The following is a 21,236-nucleotide window of genomic DNA, read 5'->3' on the forward strand; positions in this document are numbered from 1 at the left end:
CAAGGCTACCCTGGGATGTGCGTCAAACTGACTTCCGCAGCTTATTCTACTTACGTGGCTCAATGTCAACACAGCCTTGTAAGGGAGCTGAGGCAGCACACTGCCCCAGAACGTGTGGGACCAGAGACACTATGCGCTCGCCAGACCTGGGTCCCTTTCCCGGTCCACTGGAGGACAACTGCATACGAAATGTTGTTCACCCAGGCTGTCCGGTACACATCCCATTTCCCCTGTGAGGAACTCCATTCCTATGCAGTCTGAAAAGCTGTCCCTCCACGTACCCTTGAGAAACTCCGAGTGTAGTACTGCGTGCCTGAACTCGTGTGTGGCGTGTTGAGAAACGGCATCCAGGCCTTTCAGAGCCTGCTTTCGCAACTAGCTGGATGAGAGCTGGCCTATCCCGAAGAACTGCGGGTATCCCATTTCTCTCCTCCAGCTCGTCTGTTGCACGTGCACATCCCGTCTAGGGCCAGACGGTCCGTGCATTGCACCCCAGGCTGCCTTTACTCCAAGTTGAATACGGAGCCCAGAGCTCGGGGCAGCATGGAGATGCCTCTGCCAAAGTGCTAGTTCCCTACCCCCCAAACCCTTGGGTCTCTGCGTTGCACTCCATGGCAGAACTCCAAATCCAGAAAACGGCAATGCTCGTAACGTACCTTTCATCAAACCGGAAAGGAATATAACAGTTTCCCATAAACGGGACACATTTGCCAGGCCACCCGTAGGGCTTGCCCAAAGAGGTGGCTTCACGCACCCTGCCCCGCGCAGGGGCACATGTCCGTGACCGGTACGTGTGGCTTGCTTATGTCCAAGAAACCACCAGGTGCATGACACTTTCACTGCGGGCCACTGCCGGCATTTCTATCAGCGGGCACCACGTTTCTAGCCTATAGCCTGAAACAGACGTCTGCAGTCCTTCTGCAGCAGCAGGAGACACGCTGCCTGCCATCTGTTGAGAGGCATGAGACACTTTTCGGGTACTGGACTTGAGCCCACTTTGTTACATTCGCGCAGCTTCCGAACGCCCCAGAGGTAGAGTGTCTGAGATGGCAAGTCCGAAAGTAACCGCTGCACGTGTCCCGCGTGAGCCATAGATTCTGGTCACCAAAGGAGCACTCTCACGAAATCTTGGATCCCAGAGCTGACGCCAAAGTGACCCTGTTCCCGAGGAAATGCTATATGCTATGAGGGTGGACACCGCTCAGTCTGCCCTGTGCCTGAGGTCCCTGCTTCTGTGTAGCTTCAAGTCCAAGGCAGGCGCCTCTGCGAACGTCTGGTGGAAGAGCCTCTGAAGTGACCCAGCTTTTGCCTCTGCCACTAGGCTCAGGGTCGAAGATGTGAACGAAATTAGCGTCCCCGGTGGGAAGACCTGCTACAGAGTTGAATTCCCATACATTGCAGAGGTGGGCAACCAGCACGTGGGCCAGCAGCAAAGTGCATTGAAACGATTGGCATCGTATGGGCTTCAGAAGGAGCCCTTAGCGCCCCTCGTTGGAGCCACCGAGCGTCCCGGGCACCACAGTCCTCCCATAGATAACAGTATGTTCTAGAACCTTGTCGTATGTTTCTCCTGCAGGCAAAGCAGCATGGTACCCCCATGCTTCCATCCGGCCCACCTCATCACGGGCATTTGTGAGCTGGGGAGCGACTCGTTTCCCACGCCTCGGCGAAGGCTTACTTTGCAATGGACCTGAGGCCACAGTGCCAACAAGTGTGTGCGATGTTCCGTCCTGTGATCGGAAGCGATTTGGGTGAACACTGGACACCTCAAGCCTCCCTCTACGAGGACTTCCCGCACTCAAGGAACAAACACGAAGCCAGGATTTCTTTGTCGCACACAGCAGTGAACAAAGCCCGGGAGTCCATGTAACAACAGCAGCCTGCAACTTGATTCGGGAAGGCTTTGTCCTCCCGTCCACCTGGGCACGCTTTGCCACACTCCACGTCCAAGAGGCATGGACAAAAGATACGATTGGCGCTCACAGCCCTCTTCACCGCAGTCCTCCCTGCACTCGGAATGACCCGGAGTTTTCAAAGAGCCGTCGTGGGTGAAACGCTTTCAGGCCCATCTGTCTCCACAGGGCTTGGGATTGGAACTCTGCAAGGCTACCCTGGGATGTGCGTCAAACTGACTTCCGCAGCTTATTCTACTTACGTGGCTCAATGTCAACACAGCCTTGTAAGGGAGCTGAGGCAGCACACTGCCCCAGAACGTGTGGGACCAGAGACACTATGCGCTCGCCAGACCTGGGTCCCTTTCCCGGTCCACTGGAGGACAACTGCATACGAAATTTCGTTCACCCAGCCTGTCCGGTACACATCCCATTTCCCCTGTGAGGAACTCCGTTCCTATGCAGTCTGAAATGCTGTCCCTCCACGTACCCTTGAGAAACTCCGAGTGTAGTACTGCGTGCCTGAACTCGTGTGTGGCGTGTTGAGAAACGGCATCCAGGCCTTTCAGAGCCTGCTTTCGCAACTAGCTGGATGAGAGCTGGCCTATCCCGAAGAACTGCGGGTATCCCATTTCTCTCCTCCAGCTCGTCTGTTGCACGTGTACATCCCGTCTAGGGCCAGACGGTCCGTGCATTGCACCCCAGGCTGCCTTTACTCCAAGTTGAATACGGAGCCCAGAGCTCGGGGCAGCATGGAGATGCCTCTGCCAAAGTGCTACTTCCCTACCCCCCAAACCCTTGGGTCTCTGCGTTGCACTCCATGGCAGAACTCCAAATCCAGAAAACGGCAATGCTCGTAACGTACCTTTCATCAAACCGGAAAGGAATATAACAGTTTCCCATAAACGGGACACATTTGCCAGGCCACCCGTAGGGCTTGCCCAAAGAGGTGGCTTCACGCACCCTGCCCCGCGCAGGGGCACATGTCCGTGACCGGTACGTGTGGCTTGCTTATGTCCAAGAAACCACCAGGTGCATGACACTTTCACTGCGGGCCACTGCCGGCATTTCTATCAGCGGGCACCACGTTTCTAGCCTATAGCCTGAAACAGACGTCTGCAGTCCTTCTGCAGCAGCAGGAGACACGCTGCCTGCCATCTGTTGAGAGGCATGAGACACTTTTCGGGTACTGGACTTGAGCCCACTTTGTTACATTCGCGCAGCTTCCGAACGCCCCAGAGGTAGAGTGTCTGAGATGGCAAGTCCGAAAGTAACCGCTGCACGTGTCCCGCGTGAGCCATAGATTCTGGTCACCAAAGGAGCACTCTCACGAAATCTTGGATCCCAGAGCTGACGCCAAAGTGACCCTGTTCCCGAGGAAATGCTATATGCTATGAGGGTGGACACCGCTCAGTCTGCCCTGTGCCTGAGGTCCCTGCTTCTGTGTAGCTTCAAGTCCAAGGCAGGCGCCTCTGCGAACGTCTGGTGGAAGAGCCTCTGAAGTGACCCAGCTTTTGCCTCTGCCACTAGGCTCAGGGTCGAGGATGGGAACGAAATTAGCGTCCCCGGTGGGAAGACCTGCTACAGAGTTGAATTCCCATACATTGCAGAGGTGGGCAACCAGCACGTGGGCCAGCAGCAAAGTGCATTGAAACGATTGGCATCGTATGGGCTTCAGAAGGAGCCCTTAGCGCCCCTCGTTGGAGCCACCGAGCGTCCCGGGCACCACAGTCCTCCCATAGATAACAGTATGTTCTAGAACCTTGTCGTATGTTTCTCCTGCAGGCAAAGCGGCATGGTACCCCCATGCTTCCATCCGGCCCACCTCATCACGGGCATTTGTGAGCTGGGGAGCGACTCGTTTCCCACGCCTCGGCGAAGGCTTACTTTGCAATGGACCTGAGGCCACAGTGCCAACAAGTGTGTGCGATGTTCCGTCCTGTGATCGGAAGCGATTTGGGTGAACACTGGACACCTCAAGCCTCCCTCTACGAGGACTTCCCGCACTCAAGGAACAAACACGAAGCCAGGATTTCTTTGTCGCACACAGCAGTGAACAAAGCCCGGGAGTCCATGTAACAACAGCAGCCTGCAACTTGATTCGGGAAGGCTTTGTCCTCCCGTCCACCTGGGCACGCTTTGCCACACTCCACGTCCAAGAGGCATGGACAAAAGGTACGATTGGCGCTCACAGCCCTCTTCACCGCAGTCCTCCCTGCACTCGGAATGACCCGGAGTTTTCAAAGAGCCGTCGTGGGTGAAACGCTTTCAGGCCCATCTGTCTCCACAGGGCTTGGGATTGGAACTCTGCAAGGCTACCCTGGGATGTGCGTCAAACTGACTTCCGCAGCTTATTCTACTTACGTGGCTCAATGTCAACACAGCCTTGTAAGGGAGCTGAGGCAGCACACTGCCCCAGAACGTGTGGGACCAGAAACACTATGCGCTCGCCAGACCTGGGTCCCTTTCCCGGTCCACTGGACGACAACTGCATACGAAATTTTGTTCACCCAGCCTGTCCGGTACACATCCCATTTCCCCTGTGAGGAACTCCGTTCCTATGCAGTCTGAAAAGCTGTCCCTCCACGTACCCTTGAGAAACTCCGAGTATACAACTGCGTGCCTGAACTCGTGTGTGGCGTGTTGAGCAAAGGCATCCAGGCCTTTCAGAGCCTGCTTTCGCAACTAGCTGGATGAGAGCTGGCCTATCCCAAAGAACTGCGGGTATCCCATTTCTCTCCTCTAGCTCGTCTGTTGCACGTGCACATCCCGTCTAGGGCCAGACGGTCCGTGCATTGCACCCCAGGCTGCCTTTACTCCAAGTTGAATACGGAGCCCAGAGCTCGGGGCAGCATGGAGATGCCTCTGCCAAAGTGCTACTTCCCTACCCCCCAAACCCTTGGGTCTCTGCGTTGCACTCCATGGCAGAACTCCAAATCCAGAAAACGGCAATGCTCGTAACGTACCTTTCATCAAACCGGAAAGGAATATAACAGTTTCCCATAAACGGGACACATTTGCCAGGCCACCCGTAGGGCTTGCCCAAAGAGGTGGCTTCACGCACCCTGCCCCGCGCAGGGGCACATGTCCGTGACCGGTACGTGTGGCTTGCTTATGTCCAAGAAACCACCAGGTGCATGACACTTTCACTGCGGGCCACTGCCGGCATTTCTATCAGCGGGCACCACGTTTCTAGCCTATAGCCTGAAACAGACGTCTGCAGTCCTTCTGCAGCAGCAGGAGACACGCTGCCTGCCATCTGTTGAGAGGCATGAGACACTTTTCGGGTACTGGACTTGAGCCCACTTTGTTACATTCGCGCAGCTTCCGAACGCCCCAGAGGTAGAGTGTCTGAGATGGCAAGTCCGAAAGTAACCGCTGCATGTGTCCCGCGTGAGCCATAGATTCTGGTCACCAAAGGAGCACTCTCACGAAATCTTGGATCCCAGAGCTGACGCCAAAGTGACCCTGTTCCCGAGGAAATGCTATATGCTATGAGGGTGGACACCGCTCAGTCTGCCCTGTGCCTGAGGTCCCTGCTTCTGTGTAGCTTCAAGTCCAAGGCAGGCGCCTCTGCGAACGTCTGGTGGAAGAGCCTCTGAAGTGACCCAGCTTTTGCCTCTGCCACTAGGCTCAGGGTCGAGGATGGGAACGAAATTAGCGTCCCCGGTGGGAAGACCTGCTACAGAGTTGAATTCCCATACATTGCAGAGGTGGGCAACCAGCACGTGGGCCAGCAGCAAAGTGCATTGAAACGATTGGCATCGTATGGGCTTCAGAAGGAGCCCTTAGCGCCCCTCGTTGGAGCCACCGAGCGTCCCGGGCACCACAGTCCTCCCATAGATAACAGTATGTTCTAGAACCTTGTCGTATGTTTCTCCTGCAGGCAAAGCGGCATGGTACCCCCATGCTTCCATCCGGCCCACCTCATCACGGGCATTTGTGAGCTGGGGAGCGACTCGTTTCCCACGCCTCGGCGAAGGCTTACTTTGCAATGGACCTGAGGCCACAGTGCCAACAAGTGTGTGCGATGTTCCGTCCTGTGATCGGAAGCGATTTGGGTGAACACTGGACACCTCAAGCCTCCCTCTACGAGGACTTCCCACACTCAAGGAACAAACACGAAGCCAGGATTTCTTTGTCGCACACAGCAGTGAACAAAGCCCGGGAGTCCATGTAACAACAGCAGCCTGCAACTTGATTCGGGAAGGCTTTGTCCTCCCGTCCACCTGGGCACGCTTTGCCACACTCCACGTCGAAGAGGCATGGACAAAAGATACGATTGACGCTCACAGCCCTCTTCACCGCACTCCTCCCTGCACTCGGAATGACCCGGAGTTTTCAAAGAGCCGTCGTGGGTGAAACGCTTTCAGGCCCATCTGTCTCCACAGGGCTTGGGATTGGAACTCTGCAAGGCTACCCTGGGATGTGCGTCAAACTGACTTCCGCAGCTTATTCTACTTACGTGGCTCAATGTCAACACAGCCTTGTAAGGGAGCTGAGGCAGCACACTGCCCCAGAACGTGTGGGACCAGAGACACTATGCGCTCGCCAGACCTGGGTCCCTTTCCCGGTCCACTGGAGGACAACTGCATACGAAATGTTGTTCACCCAGGCTGTCCGGTACACATCCCATTTCCCCTGTGAGGAACTCCATTCCTATGCAGTCTGAAAAGCTGTCCCTCCACGTACCCTTGAGAAACTCCGAGTGTAGTACTGCGTGCCTGAACTCGTGTGTGGCGTGTTGAGAAACGGCATCCAGGCCTTTCAGAGCCTGCTTTCGCAACTAGCTGGATGAGAGCTGGCCTATCCCGAAGAACTGCGGGTATCCCATTTCTCTCCTCCAGCTCGTCTGTTGCACGTGCACATCCCGTCTAGGGCCAGACGGTCCGTGCATTGCACCCCAGGCTGCCTTTACTCCAAGTTGAATACGGAGCCCAGAGCTCGGGGCAGCATGGAGATGCCTCTGCCAAAGTGCTAGTTCCCTACCCCCCAAACCCTTGGGTCTCTGCGTTGCACTCCATGGCAGAACTCCAAATCCAGAAAACGGCAATGCTCGTAACGTACCTTTCATCAAACCGGAAAGGAATATAACAGTTTCCCATAAACGGGACACATTTGCCAGGCCACCCGTAGGGCTTGCCCAAAGAGTGGGCTTCACGCACCCTGCCCCGCGCAGGGGCACATGTCCGTGACCGGTACGTGTGGCTTGCTTATGTCCAAGAAACCACCAGGTGCATGACACTTTCACTGCGGGCCACTGCCGGCATTTCTATCAGCGGGCACCACGTTTCTAGCCTATAGCCTGAAACAGACGTCTGCAGTCCTTCTGCAGCAGCAGGAGACACGCTGCCTGCCATCTGTTGAGAGGCATGAGACACTTTTCGGGTACTGGACTTGAGCCCACTTTGTTACATTCGCGCAGCTTCCGAACGCCCCAGAGGTAGAGTGTCTGAGATGGCAAGTCCGAAAGTAACCGCTGCACGTGTCCCGCGTGAGCCATAGATTCTGGTCACCAAAGGAGCACTCTCACGAAATCTTGGATCCCAGAGCTGACGCCAAAGTGACCCTGTTCCCGAGGAAATGCTATATGCTATGAGGGTGGACACCGCTCAGTCTGCCCTGTGCCTGAGGTCCCTGCTTCTGTGTAGCTTCAAGTCCAAGGCAGGCGCCTCTGCGAACGTCTGGTGGAAGAGCCTCTGAAGTGACCCAGCTTTTGCCTCTGCCACTAGGCTCAGGGTCGAGGATGGGAACGAAATTAGCGTCCCCGGTGGGAAGACCTGCTACAGAGTTGAATTCCCATACATTGCAGAGGTGGGCAACCAGCACGTGGGCCAGCAGCAAAGTGCATTGAAACGATTGGCATCGTATGGGCTTCAGAAGGAGCCCTTAGCGCCCCTCGTTGGAGCCACCGAGCGTCCCGGGCACCACAGTCCTCCCATAGATAACAGTATGTTCTAGAACCTTGTCGTATGTTTCTCCTGCAGGCAAAGCGGCATGGTACCCCCATGCTTCCATCCGGCCCACCTCATCACGGGCATTTGTGAGCTGGGGAGCGACTCGTTTCCCACGCCTCGGCGAAGGCTTACTTTGCAATGGACCTGAGGCCACAGTGCCAACAAGTGTGTGCGATGTTCCGTCCTGTGATCGGAAGCGATTTGGGTGAACACTGGACACCTCAAGCCTCCCTCTACGAGGACTTCCCGCACTCAAGGAACAAACACGAAGCCAGGATTTCTTTGTCGCACACAGCAGTGAACAAAGCCCGGGAGTCCATGTAACAACAGCAGCCTGCAACTTGATTCGGGAAGGCTTTGTCCTCCCGTCCACCTGGGCACGCTTTGCCACACTCCACGTCCAAGAGGCATGGACAAAAGATACGATTGGCGCTCACAGCCCTCTTCACCGCAGTCCTCCCTGCACTCGGAATGACCCGGAGTTTTCAAAGAGCCGTCGTGGGTGAAACGCTTTCAGGCCCATCTGTCTCCACAGGGCTTGGGATTGGAACTCTGCAAGGCTACCCTGGGATGTGCGTCAAACTGACTTCCGCAGCTTATTCTACTTACGTGGCTCAATGTCAACACAGCCTTGTAAGGGAGCTGAGGCAGCACACTGCCCCAGAACGTGTGGGACCAGAGACACTATGCGCTCGCCAGACCTGGGTCCCTTTCCCGGTCCACTGGAGGACAACTGCATACGAAATTTCGTTCACCCAGGCTGTCCGGTACACATCCCATTTCCCCTGTGAGCAACTCCGTTCCTATGCAGTCTCAAAAGCTGTCCCTCCACGTACCCTTGAGAAACTCCGAGTGTAGTACTGCGTGCCTGAACTCGTGTGTGGCGTGTTGAGAAACGGCATCCAGGCCTTTCAGAGCCTGCTTTCGCAACTAGCTGGATGAGAGCTGGCCTATCCCGAAGAACTGCGGGTATCCCATTTCTCTCCTCCAGCTCGTCTGTTGCACGTGCACATCCCGTCTAGGGCCAGACGGTCCGTGCATTGCACCCCAGGCTGCCTTTACTCCAAGTTGAATACGGAGCCCAGAGCTCGGGGCAGCATGGAGATGCCTCTGCCAAAGTGCTAGTTCCCTATCCCCCAAACACTTGGGTCTCTGCGTTGCACTCCATGGCAGAACTCCAAATCCAGAAAACGGCAATGCTCGTAACGTACCTTTCATCAAACCGGAAAGGAATATAACAGTTTCCCATAAACGGGACACATTTGCCAGGCCACCCGTAGGGCTTGCCCAAAGAGGTGGCTTCACGCACCCTGCCCCGCGCAGGGGCACATGTCCGTGACCGGTACGTGTGGCTTGCTTATGTCCAAGAAACCACCAGGTGCATGACACTTTCACTGCGGGCCACTGCCGGCATTTCTATCAGCGGGCACCACGTTTCTAGCCTATAGCCTGAAACAGACGTCTGCAGTCCTTCTGCAGCAGCAGGAGACACGCTGCCTGCCATCTGTTGAGAGGCATGAGACACTTTTCGGGTACTGGACTTGAGCCCACTTTGTTACATTCGCGCAGCTTCCGAACGCCCCAGAGGTAGAGTGTCTGAGATGGCAAGTCCGAAAGTAACAGCTGCACGTGTCCCGCGTGAGCCATAGATTCTGGTCACCAAAGGAGCACTCTCACGAAATCTTGGATCCCAGAGCTGACGCCAAAGTGACCCTGTTCCCGAGGAAATGCTATATGCTATGAGGGTGGACACCGCTCAGTCTGCCCTGTGCCTGAGGTCCCTGCTTCTGTGTAGCTTCAAGTCCAAGGCAGGCGCCTCTGCGAACGTCTGGTGGAAGAGCCTCTGAAGTGACCCAGCTTTTGCCTCTGCCACTAGGCTCAGGGTCGAGGATGGGAACGAAATTAGCGTCCCCGGTGGGAAGACCTGCTACAGAGTTGAATTCCCATACATTGCAGAGGTGGGCAACCAGCACGTGGGCCAGCAGCAAAGTGCATTGAAACGATTGGCATCGTATGGGCTTCAGAAGGAGCCCTTAGCGCCCCTCGTTGGAGCCACCGAGCGTCCCGGGCACCACAGTCCTCCCATAGATAACAGTATGTTCTAGAACCTTGTCGTATGTTTCTCCTGCAGGCAAAGCGGCATGGTACCCCCATGCTTCCATCCGGCCCACCTCATCACGGGCATTTGTGAGCTGGGGAGCGACTCGTTTCCCACGCCTCGGCGAAGGCTTACTTTGCAATGGACCTGAGGCCACAGTGCCAACAAGTGTGTGCGATGTTCCGTCCTGTGATCGGAAGCGATTTGGGTGAACACTGGACACCTCAAGCCTCCCTCTACGAGGACTTCCCGCACTCAAGGAACAAACACGAAGCCAGGATTTCTTTGTCGCACACAGCAGTGAACAAAGCCCGGGAGTCCATGTAACAACAGCAGCCTGCAACTTGATTCGGGAAGGCTTTGTCCTCCCGTCCACCTGGGCACGCTTTGCCACACTCCACGTCGAAGAGGCATGGACAAAAGATACGATTGACGCTCACAGCCCTCTTCACCGCACTCCTCCCTGCACTCGGAATGACCCGGAGTTTTCAAAGAGCCGTCGTGGGTGAAACGCTTTCAGGCCCATCTGTCTCCACAGGGCTTGGGATTGGAACTCTGCAAGGCTACCCTGGGATGTGCGTCAAACTGACTTCCGCAGCTTATTCTACTTACGTGGCTCAATATCAACACAGCCTTGTAAGGGAGCTGAGGCAGCACACTGCCCCAGAACGTGTGGGACCAGAGACACTATGCGCTCGCCAGACCTGGGTCCCTTTCCCGGTCCACTGGAGGACAACTGCATACGAAATGTTGTTCACCCATCCTGTCCGGTACACATCCCATTTCCCCTGTGAGGAACTCCGTTCCTATGCAGTCTGAAAAGCTGTCCCTCCACGTACCCTTGAGAAACTCCGAGTGTAGTACTGCGTGCCTGAACTCGTGTGTGGCGTGTTGAGAAACGGCATCCAGGCCTTTCAGAGCCTGCTTTCGCAACTAGCTGGATGAGAGCTGGCCTATCCCGAAGAACTGCGGGTATCCCATTTCTCTCCTCCAGCTCGTCCGTTGCACGTGCACATCCCGTCTAGGGCCAGACGGTCCGTGCATTGCACCCCAGGCTGCCTTTACTCCAAGTTGAATACGGAGCCCAGAGCTCGGGGCAGCATGGAGATGCCTCTGCCAAAGTGCTAGTTCCCTATCCCCCAAACCCTTGGGTCTCTGCGTTGCACTCCATGGCAGAACTCCAAATCCAGAAAACGGCAATGCTCGTAACGTACCTTTCATCAAACCGGAAAGGAATATAACAGTTTCCCATAAACGGGACACATTTGCCAGGCCACCCGTAGGGCTTGCCCAAAGAGGTGGCTTCACGCACCCTGCCCCGCGCAGGGGCACATGTCCGTGACCGGTACGTGTGGCTTGCTTATGTCCAAGAAACCACCAGGTGCATGACACTTTCACTGCGGGCCACTGCCGGCATTTCTATCAGCGGGCACCACGTTTCTAGCCTATAGCCTGAAACAGACGTCTGCAGTCCTTCTGCAGCAGCAGGAGACACGCTGCCTGCCATCTGTTGAGAGGCATGAGACACTTTTCGGGTACTGGACTTGAGCCCACTTTGTTACATTCGCGCAGCTTCCGAACGCCCCAGAGGTAGAGTGTCTGAGATGGCAAGTCCGAAAGTAACCGCTGCACGTGTCCCGCGTGAGCCATAGATTCTGGTCACCAAAGGAGCACTCTCACGAAATCTTGGATCCCAGAGCTGACGCCAAAGTGACCCTGTTCCCGAGGAAATGCTATATGCTATGAGGGTGGACACCGCTCAGTCTGCCCTGTGCCTGAGGTCCCTGCTTCTGTGTAGCTTCAAGTCCAAGGCAGGCGCCTCTGCGAACGTCTGGTGGAAGAGCCTCTGAAGTGACCCAGCTTTTGCCTCTGCCACTAGGCTCAGGGTCGAGGATGGGAACGAAATTAGCGTCCCCGGTGGGAAGACCTGCTACAGAGTTGAATTCCCATACATTGCAGAGGTGGGCAACCAGCACGTGGGCCAGCAGCAAAGTGCATTGAAACGATTGGCATCGTATGGGCTTCAGAAGGAGCCCTTAGCGCCCCTCGTTGGAGCCACCGAGCGTCCCGGGCACCACAGTCCTCCCATAGATAACAGTATGTTCTAGAACCTTGTCGTATGTTTCTCCTGCAGGCAAAGCGGCATGGTACCCCCATGCTTCCATCCGGCCCACCTCATCACGGGCATTTGTGAGCTGGGGAGCGACTCGTTTCCCACGCCTCGGCGAAGGCTTACTTTGCAATGGACCTGAGGCCACAGTGCCAACAAGTGTGTGCGATGTTCCGTCCTGTGATCGGAAGCGATTTGGGTGAACACTGGACACCTCAAGCCTCCCTCTACGAGGACTTCCCGCACTCAAGGAACAAACACGAAGCCAGGATTTCTTTGTCGCACACAGCAGTGAACAAAGCCCGGGAGTCCATGTAACAACAGCAGCCTGCAACTTGATTCGGGAAGGCTTTGTCCTCCCGTCCACCTGGGCACGCTTTGCCACACTCCACGTCCAAGAGGCATGGACAAAAGATACGATTGGCGCTCACAGCCCTCTTCACCGCAGTCCTCCCTGCACTCGGAATGACCCGGAGTTTTCAAAGAGCCGTCGTGGGTGAAACGCTTTCAGGCCCATCTGTCTCCACAGGGCTTGGGATTGGAACTCTGCAAGGCTACCCTGGGATGTGCGTCAAACTGACTTCCGCAGCTTATTCTACTTACGTGGCTCAATGTCAACACAGCCTTGTAAGGGAGCTGAGGCAGCACACTGCCCCAGAACGTGTGGGACCAGAGACACTATGCGCTCGCCAGACCTGGGTCCCTTTCCCGGTCCACTGGAGGACAACTGCATACGAAATTTCGTTCACCCAGCCTGTCCGGTACACATCCCATTTCCCCTGTGAGGAACTCCGTTCCTATGCAGTCTGAAAAGCTGTCCCTCCACGTACCCTTGAGAAACTCCGAGTGTAGTACTGCGTGCCTGAACTCGTGTGTGGCGTGTTGAGAAACGGCATCCAGGCCTTTCAGAGCCTGCTTTCGCAACTAGCTGGATGAGAGCTGGCCTATCCCGAAGAACTGCGGGTATCCCATTTCTCTCCTCCAGCTCGTCTGTTGCACGTGCACATCCCGTCTAGGGCCAGACGGTCCGTGCATTGCACCCCAGGCTGCCTTTACTCCAAGTTGAATACGGAGCCCAGAGCTCGGGGCAGCATGGAGATGCCTCTGCCAAAGTGCTACTTCCCTACCCCCCAAACCCTTGGGTCTCTGCGTTGCACTCCATGGCAGAACTCCAAATCCAGAAAACGGCAATGCTCGTAACGTACCTTTCATCAAACCGGAAAGGAATATAACAGTTTCCCATAAACGGGACACATTTGCCAGGCCACCCGTAGGGCTTGCCCAAAGAGGTGGCTTCACGCACCCTGCCCCGCGCAGGGGCACATGTCCGTGACCGGTACGTGTGGCTTGCTTATGTCCAAGAAACCACAGGTGCATGACACTTTCACTGCGGGCCACTGCCGGCATTTCTATCAGCGGGCACCACGTTTCTAGCCTATAGCCTGAAACAGACGTCTGCAGTCCTTCTGCAGCAGCAGGAGACACGCTGCCTGCCATCTGTTGAGAGGTATGAGACACTTTTCGGGTACTGGACTTGAGCCCACTTTGTTACATTCGCGCAGCTTCCGAACGCCCCAGAGGTAGAGTGTCTGAGATGGCAAGTCCGAAAGTAACCGCTGCACGTGTCCCGCGTGAGCCATAGATTCTGGTCACCAAAGGAGCACTCTCACGAAATCTTGGACCCCAGAGCTGACACCAAAGTGACCCTGTTCCCGAGGAAATGCTATATGCTATGAGGGTGGACACCGCTCAGTCTGCCCTGTGCCTGAGGTCCCTGCTTCTGTGTAGCTTCAAGTCCAAGGCAGGCGCCTCTGCGAACGTCTGGTGGAAGAGCCTCTGAAGTGACGCAGCTTTTGCCTCTGCCACTAGGCTCAGGGTCGAGGATGGGAACGAAATTAGCGTCCCCGGTGGGAAGACCTGCTACAGAGTTGAATTGCCATACATTGCAGAGGTGGGCAACCAGCACGTGGGCCAGCAGCAAAGTGCATTGAAACGATTGGCATCGTATGGTCTTCAGAAGGAGCCCTTAGCGCCCCTCGTTGGAGCCACCGAGCGTCCCGGGCACCACAGTCCTCCCATAGATAACAGTATGTTCTAGAACCTTGTCGTATGTTTCTCCTGCAGGCAAAGCAGCATGGTACCCCCATGCTTCCATCCGGCCCACCTCATCACGGGCATTTGTGAGCTGGGGAGCGACTCGTTTCCCACGCCTCGGCGAAGGCTTACTTTGCAATGGACCTGAGGCCACAGTGCCAACAGGTGTGTGCGATGTTCCGTCCTGTGATCGGAAGCGATTTGGGTGAACACTGGACACCTCAAGCCTCCCTCTACGAGGACTTCCCGCACTCAAGGAACAAACACGAAGCCAGGATTTCTTTGTCGCACACAGCAGTGAACAAAGCCCGGGAGTCCATGTAACAACAGCAGCCTGCAACTTGATTCGGGAAGGCTTTGTCCTCCCGTCCACCTGGGCACGCTTTGCCACACTCCACGTCCAAGAGGCATGGACAAAAGATACGATTGGCGCTCACAGCCCTCTTCACCGCAGTCCTCCCTGCACTCGGAATGACCCGGAGTTTTCAAAGAGCCGTCGTGGGTGAAACGCTTTCAGGCCCATCTGTCTCCACAGGGCTTGGGATTGGAACTCTGCAAGGCTACCCTGGGATGTGCGTCAAACTGACTTCCGCAGCTTATTCTACTTACGTGGCTCAATGTCAACACAGCCTTGTAAGGGAGCTGAGGCAGCACACTGCCCCAGAACGTGTGGGACCAGAGACACTATGCGCTCGCCAGACCTGGGTCCCTTTCCCGGTCCACTGGAGGACAACTGCATACGAAATTTCGTTCACCCAGCCTGTCCGGTACACATCCCATTTCCCCTGTGAGGAACTCCGTTCCTATGCAGTCTCAAAAGCTGTCCCTCCACGTACCCTTGAGAAACTCCGAGTGTAGTACTGCGTGCCTGAACTCGTGTGTGGCGTGTTGAGAAACGGCATCCAGGCCTTTCAGAGCCTGCTTTCGCAACTAGCTGGATGAGAGCTGGCCTATCCCGAAGAACTGCGGGTATCCCATTTCTCTCCTCCAGCTCGTCTGTTGCACGTGCACATCCCGTCTAGGGCCAGACGGTCCGTGCATTGCACCCCAGGCTGCCTTTACTCCAAGTTGAATACGGAGCCCAGAGCTCGGGGCAGCATGGAGATGCCTCTGCCAAAGTGCTAGTTCCCTACCCCCCAAACCCTTGGGTCTCTGCGTTGCACTCCATGGCAGAACTCCAAATCCAGAAAACGGCAATGCTCGTAACGTACCTTTCATCAAACCGGAAAGGAATATAACAGTTTCCCATAAACGGGACACATTTGCCAGGCCACCCGTAGGGCTTGCCCAAAGAGGTGGCTTCACGCACCCTGCCCCGCGCAGGGGCACATGTCCGTGACCGGTACGTGTGGCTTGCTTATGTCCAAGAAACCACCAGGTGCATGACACTTTCACTGCGGGCCACTGCCGGCATTTCTATCAGCGGGCACCACGTTTCTAGCCTATAGCCTGAAACAGACGTCTGCAGTCCTTCTGCAGCAGCAGGAGACACGCTGCCTGCCATCTGTTGAGAGGCATGAGACACTTTTCGGGTACTGGACTTGAGCCCACTTTGTTACATTCGCGCAGCTTCCGAACGCCCCAGAGGTAGAGTGTCTGAGATGGCAAGTCCGAAAGTAACCGCTGCACGTGTCCCGCGTGAGCCATAGATTCTGGTCACCAAAGGAGCACTCTCACGAAATCTTGGATCCCAGAGCTGACGCCAAAGTGACCCTGTTCCCGAGGAAATGCTATATGCTATGAGGGTGGACACCGCTCAGTCTGCCCTGTGCCTGAGGTCCCTGCTTCTGTGTAGCTTCAAGTCCAAGGCAGGCGCCTCTGCGAACGTCTGGTGGAAGAGCCTCTGAAGTGACCCAGCTTTTGCCTCTGCCACTAGGCTCAGGGTCGAGGATGGGAACGAAATTAGCGTCCCCGGTGGGAAGACCTGCTACAGAGTTGAATTCCCATACATTGCAGAGGTGGGCAACCAGCACGTGGGCCAGCAGCAAAGTGCATTGAAACGATTGGCATCGTATGGGCTTCAGAAGGAGCCCTTAGCGCCCCTCGTTGGAGCCACCGAGCGTCCCGGGCACCACAGTCCTCCCATAGATAACAGTATGTTCTAGAACCTTGTCGTATGTTTCTCCTGCAGGCAAAGCGGCATGGTACCCCCATGCTTCCATCCGGCCCACCTCATCACCGGCATTTGTGAGCTGGGGAGCGACTCGTTTCCCACGCCTCGGCGAAGGCTTACTTTGCAATGGACCTGAGGCCACAGTGCCAACAGGTGTGTGCGATGTTCCGTCCTGTGATCGGAAGCGATTTGGGTGAACACTGGACACCTCAAGCCTCCCTCTACGAGGACTTCCCGCACTCAAGGAACAAACACGAAGCCAGGATTTCTTTGTCGCACACAGCAGTGAACAAAGCCCGGGAGTCCATGTAACAACAGCAGCCTGCAACTTGATTCGGGAAGGCTTTGTCCTCCCGTCCACCTGGGCACGCTTTGCCACACTCCACGTCCAAGAGGCATGGACAAAAGATACGATTGGCGCTCACAGCCCTCTTCACCGCAGTCCTCCCTGCACTCGGAATGACCCGGAGTTTTCAAAGAGCCGTCGTGGGTGAAACGCTTTCAGGCCCATCTGTCTCCACAGGGCTTGGGATTGGAACTCTGCAAGGCTACCCTGGGATGTGCGTCAAACTGACTTCCGCAGCTTATTCTACTTACGTGGCTCAATGTCAACACAGCCTTGTAAGGGAGCTGAGGCAGCACACTGCCCCAGAACGTGTGGGACCAGAGACACTATGCGCTCGCCAGACCTGGGTCCCTTTCCCGGTCCACTGGAGGACAACTGCATACGAAATTTCGTTCACCCAGCCTGTCCGGTACACATCCCATTTCCCCTGTGAGGAACTCCGTTCCTATGCAGTCTGAAAAGCTGTCCCTCCACGTACCCTTGAGAAACTCCGAGTGTAGTACTGCGTGCCTGAACTCGTGTGTGGCGTGTTGAGAAACGGCATCCAGGCCTTTCAGAGCCTGCTTTCGCAACTAGCTGGATGAGAGCTGGCCTATCCCGAAGAACTGCGGGTATCCCATTTCTCTCCTCCAGCTCGTCTGTTGCACGTGCACATCCCGTCTAGGGCCAGACGGTCCGTGCATTGCACCCCAGGCCGCCTTTACTCCAAGTTGAATACGGAGCCCAGAGCTCGGGGCAGCATGGAGATGCCTCTGCCAAAGTGCTACTTCCCTATCCCCCAAACCCTTGGGTCTCTGCGTTGCACTCCATGGCAGAACTCCAAATCCAGAAAACGGCAATGCTCGTAACGTACCTTTCATCAAACCGGAAAGGAATATAACAGTTTCCCATAAACGGGACACATTTGCCAGGCCACCCGTAGGGCTTGCCCAAAGAGGTGGCTTCACGCACCCTGCCCCGCGCAGGGGCACATGTCCGTGACCGGTACGTGTGGCTTGCTTATGTCCAAGAAACCACCAGGTGCATGACACTTTCACTGCGGGCCACTGCCGGCATTTCTATCAGCGGGCACCACGTTTCTAGCCTATAGCCTGAAACAGACGTCTGCAGTCCTTCTGCAGCAGCAGGAGACACGCTGCCTGCCATCTGTTGAGAGGCATGAGACACTTTTCGGGTACTGGACTTGAGCCCACTTTGTTACATTCGCGCAGCTTCCGAACGCCCCAGAGGTAGAGTGTCTGAGATGGCAAGTCCGAAAGTAACCGCTGCACGTGTCCCGCGTGAGCCATAGATTCTGGTCACCAAAGGAGCACTCTCACGAAATCTTGGATCCCAGAGCTGACGCCAAAGTGACCCTGTTCCCGAGGAAATGCTATATGCTATGAGGGTGGACACCGCTCAGTCTGCCCTGTGCCTGAGGTCCCTGCTTCTGTGTAGCTTCAAGTCCAAGGCAGGCGCCTCTGCGAACGTCTGGTGGAAGAGCCTCTGAAGTGACCCAGCTTTTGCCTCTGCCACTAGGCTCAGGGTCGAGGATGGGAACGAAATTAGCGTCCCCGGTGGGAAGACCTGCTACAGAGTTGAATTCCCATACATTGCAGAGGTGGGCAACCAGCACGTGGGCCAGCAGCAAAGTGCATTGAAACGATTGGCATCGTATGGGCTTCAGAAGGAGCCCTTAGCGCCCCTCGTTGGAGCCACCGAGCGTCCCGGGCACCACAGTCCTCCCATAGATAACAGTATGTTCTAGAACCTTGTCGTATGTTTCTCCTGCAGGCAAAGCGGCATGGTACCCCCATGCTTCCATCCGGCCCACCTCATCACGGGCATTTGTGAGCTGGGGAGCGACTCGTTTCCCACGCCTCGGCGAAGGCTTACTTTGCAATGGACCTGAGGCCACAGTGCCAACAGGTGTGTGCGATGTTCCGTCCTGTGATCGGAAGTGATTTGGGTGAACACTGGACACCTCAAGCCTCCCTCTACGAGGACTTCCCGCACTCAAGGAACAAACACGAAGCCAGGATTTCTTTGTCGCACACAGCAGTGAACAAAGCCCGGGAGTCCATGTAACAACAGCAGCCTGCAACTTGATTCGGGAAGGCTTTGTCCTCCCGTCCACCTGGGCACGCTTTGCCACACTCCACGTCCAAGAGGCATGGACAAAAGATACGATTGGCGCTCACAGCCCTCTTCACCGCAGTCCTCCCTGCACTCGGAATGACCCGGAGTTTTCAAAGAGCCGTCGTGGGTGAAACGCTTTCAGGCCCATCTGTCTCCACAGGGCTTGGGATTGGAACTCTGCAAGGCTACCCTGGGATGTGCGTCAAACTGACTTCCGCAGCTTATTCTACTTACGTGGCTCAATGTCAACACAGCCTTGTAAGGGAGCTGAGGCAGCACACTGCCCCAGAACGTGTGGGACCAGAGACACTATGCGCTCGCCAGACCTGGGTCCCTTTCCCGGTCCACTGGAGGACAACTGCATACGAAATTTCGTTCACCCAGCCTGTCCGGTACACATCCCATTTCCCCTGTGAGGAACTCCGTTCCTATGCAGTCTCAAAAGCTGTCCCTCCACGTACCCTTGAGAAACTCCGAGTGTAGTACTGCGTGCCTGAACTCGTGTGTGGCGTGTTGAGAAACGGCATCCAGGCCTTTCAGAGCCTGCTTTCGCAACTAGCTGGATGAGAGCTGGCCTATCCCGAAGAACTGCGGGTATCCCATTTCTCTCCTCCAGCTCGTCTGTTGCACGTGCACATCCCGTCTAGGGCCAGACGGTCCGTGCATTGCACCCCAGGCCGCCTTTACTCCAAGTTGAATACGGAACCCAGAGCTCGGGGCAGCATGGAGATGCCTCTGCCAAAGTGCTAGTTCCCTACCCCCCAAACCCTTGGGTCTCTGCGTTGCACTCCATGGCAGAACTCCAAATCCAGAAAACGGCAATGCTCGTAACGTACCTTTCATCAAACCGGAAAGGAATATAACAGTTTCCCATAAACGGGACACATTTGCCAGGCCACCCGTAGGGCTTGCCCAAAGAGGTGGCTTCACGCACCCTGCCCCGCGCAGGGGCACATGTCCGTGACCGGTACGTGTGGCTTGCTTATGTCCAAGAAACCACCAGGTGCATGACACTTTCACTGCGGGCCACTGCCGGCATTTCTATCAGCGGGCACCACGTTTCTAGCCTATAGCCTGAAACAGACGTCTGCAGTCCTTCTGCAGCAGCAGGAGACACGCTGCCTGTCATCTGTTGAGAGGCATGAGACACTTTTCGGGTACTGGACTTGAGCCCACTTTGTTACATTCGCGCAGCTTCCGAACGCCCCAGAGGTAGAGTGTCTGAGATGGCAAGTCCGAAAGTAACCGCTGCACGTGTCCCGCGTGAGCCATAGATTCTGGTCACCAAAGGAGCACTCTCACGAAATCTTGGATCCCAGAGCTGACGCCAAAGTGACCCTGTTCCCGAGGAAATGCTATATGCTATGAGGGTGGACACCGCTCAGTCTGCCCTGTGCCTGAGGTCCCTGCTTCTGTGTAGCTTCAAGTCCAAGGCAGGCGCCTCTGCGAACGTCTGGTGGAAGAGCCTCTGAAGTGACCCAGCTTTTGCCTCTGCCACTAGGCTCAGGGTCGAGGATGGGAACGAAATTAGCGTCCCCGGTGGGAAGACCTGCTACAGAGTTGAATTCCCATACATTGCAGAGGTGGGCAACCAGCACGTGGGCCAGCAGCAAAGTGCATTGAAATGATTGGCATCGTATGGGCTTCAGAAGGAGCCCTTAGCACCCCTCGTTGGAGCCACCGAGCGTCCCGGGCACCACAGTCCTCCCATAGACAACAGTATGTTCTAGAACCTTGTCGTATGTTTCTCCTGCAGGCAAAGCGGCATGGTACCCCCATGCTTCCATCCGGCCCACCTCATCACGGGCATTTGTGAGCTGGGGAGCGACTCGTTTCCCACGCCTCGGCGAAGGCTTACTTTGCAATGGACCTGAGGCCACAGTGCCAACAGTTGTGTGCGATGTTCCTTCCTGTGATCGGAAGCGATTTGGGTGAACACTGGACACCTCAAGCCTCCCTCTACGAGGACTTCCCGCACTCAAGGAACAAACACGAAGCCAGGATTTCTTTGTCGCACACAGCAGTGAACAAAGCCCGGGAGTCCATGTAACAACAGCAGCCTGCAACTTGATTCGGGAAGGCTTTGTCCTCCCGTCCACCTGGGCACGCTTTGCCACACTCCACGTCCAAGAGGCATGGACAAAAGATACGATTGGCGCTCACAGCCCTCTTCACCGCAGTCCTCCCTGCACTCGGAATGACCCGGAGTTTTCAAAGAGCCGTCGTGGGTGAAACGCTTTCAGGCCCATCTGTCTCCACAGGGCTTGGGATTGGAACTCTGCAAGGCTACCCTGGGATGTGCGTCAAACTGACTTCCGCAGCTTATTCTACTTACGTGGCTCAATGTCAACACAGCCTTGTAAGGGAGCTGAGGCAGCACACTGCCCCAGAACGTGTGGGACCAGAGACACTATGCGCTCGCCAGACCTGGGTCCCTTTCCCGGTCCACTGGAGGACAACTGCATACGAAATTTCGTTCACCCAGCCTGTCCGGTACACATCCCATTT

Source organism: Orcinus orca, chromosome X (genome assembly GCF_937001465.1).
Source record: "Orcinus orca chromosome X, mOrcOrc1.1, whole genome shotgun sequence".
Taxonomy (NCBI): domain Eukaryota; kingdom Metazoa; phylum Chordata; class Mammalia; order Artiodactyla; family Delphinidae; genus Orcinus; species Orcinus orca.